Raw genomic sequence first — 2,136 nt, forward strand, 5'->3', positions numbered from 1 at the left:
TTTTTTGTGATGTATTTTGTTTACATTGGTATTACAGCTATTTTATAATCGTCATTTTACATCCGGCCCGCATGAGGTTCGTGGCAATTAAAAATTAGATGTAAATAAACGTACATCAAACATGCATTACAACAGGATTGATTTTGACGGGAGCGCTAAATCTTTAAATTACCGTAAGTTTGGATTTACGTGTGTGCGAGTGTTTCCAGCTTCACCGTAATGTGAACAGAAGGAGTTTTTAACAAGACATGAACTTCTGAAGTATTTATTAACTGAAGTCAGGTGTAACGCTGGTTAAGGATCAGAATTTAGGCTCTAAATCGCTGTTACGATACTAAACAGAAATATAAGAAAATTTTTACTCTGCCTACTTCTAATTTTCTGATTGTAACATCTAAACATTAACAGCTTATTAGAACTGTACAATCTACTGCTTTTCATAAAGAGTGGGCAGTCGTAGCTTAGTGGTTAAGGTACTGGACTAGTAATTAGAAGGTTGCTGGTTCAAACCCCACCACAGCCAGGTTGCTGCTGTTGGACCCTTGAGCAAGGCCCATAACCCTCAATTGCTTAGACTGTATACTGTAACTATATTGTAAATCACTTTGGATAAAGATATCTGCTAAATGCTGAAAATATAAATAAACAGATAAAATTAATATTGAGCAGAATTAAGTTCACCTTATTGGTCTGGCACTCCACAACAGTCCCAGTTTCTTATGTGGCCCCTTGGTAAATTTAATTGCCCACCCCTGGTACCCTTAAACTTTACAATTAAAGGCCTTTTAAATCGTCACATTTCTAGAATGTATTTGTAACCTACAGTACATGTTGTGTACTATCATTATGATGCGGAATTGTTCTGTGGAAACAAGAGAATTCCTTTTAATAACAATAACAATTCATGTAATCAAGATTATTCCATTTAATAACAATCTAAATTAAAACAGGAATGAGCTTAGATTATGTTTTAGTTGACTTTAAATTTAAAGTAAAATCATAATGTCCAGTTATTACCAAACCTTTTATTTTAAAGCCTGAAATTCTATCCTAAATAGTTCCACCAGACGCTTTTACTGTAATGTTCAGTATACGCACATCTTCACAAACAATGTGGGAGCTGATTTGACTGAGCATTTTGAAGTGGAGGCTTGACCGCAGTAGTAAATCAAACAGTTCACAGACACACAAGTACACAGTAAATATTTCTACACCATAAATACAGATAAATCTATAGGTGGGTGTTTCCTCTTATAGTTTTCTTATTGTTCCTCATATACAGTAGAAACTAATTCACACAAATATACATACAGCATTTTACATGACTTAGATTCTTATCATAAAAGCTTTATCTAAGTTCATGTCATTTCACTTTACAGAATAGCCTTTCAATTCCTTGTTTGTGTTTAGGATTAACACTAGAAGTCCCAGAAATTTCGAGCTCCCCCCTGAAGTCCCGAAAGAGGGTCAAATGACCCTTAGTCCGAACTGACGACTCTGATGGCTCCAATTAGCATCCTTTCATTTGTAAATGTGGCCATTGCCTGAGGAATCTGCAGGGGGGAGTAGAGCTGAATTCACACTAACGTCTGTCTAATACTTGAAAAGGACTAAAAACCTGGCCTTTCTGAGCCAATGGCCTTAAAGACAGATCTTTTACTTTTTTTGGTGTCAATGACAAAAAATACCAAAATTCAAGATTAAGTCAAATAATAATGATGATTTATTAATATGAATATAAGTAAGTTTACGTCGAAGTCTTCCTTCGGATCCAGACAAGTCTTCTGAAGCTTCTCAGGAGAGAAAAGCAAAAAGAGCCCCCACCTCTGGTCACTCTTTAGTTTTATACCTTCATTAATTCCTGATCACGTCAAAAATGCTTATGTGTGTGCACTGTCTTTTGCACAAAATGCTGAAGCATACAAAATCTTTTTCTGTACCCCTGTACATTTTGGCAAGACACAGAGTCCTGGGTCTTCACAAAGATCAGTTTCAGTTCCCTGTTCCTAAATGTTCTGTACAGAGAATTAGCCAGACATTATGTAATGGCTTTTTCCATCCAAAAGTCAGCTTTTTAAGTACAGTTATAAGTCAAAAAGTTTTACCATATAAATCAATAAATTTTACCTAAAAAAT

This window comes from Trichomycterus rosablanca, chromosome 14, assembly GCF_030014385.1.
Source record: "Trichomycterus rosablanca isolate fTriRos1 chromosome 14, fTriRos1.hap1, whole genome shotgun sequence".
In the NCBI taxonomy this organism is placed as follows: Eukaryota; Metazoa; Chordata; class Actinopteri; order Siluriformes; family Trichomycteridae; genus Trichomycterus; species Trichomycterus rosablanca.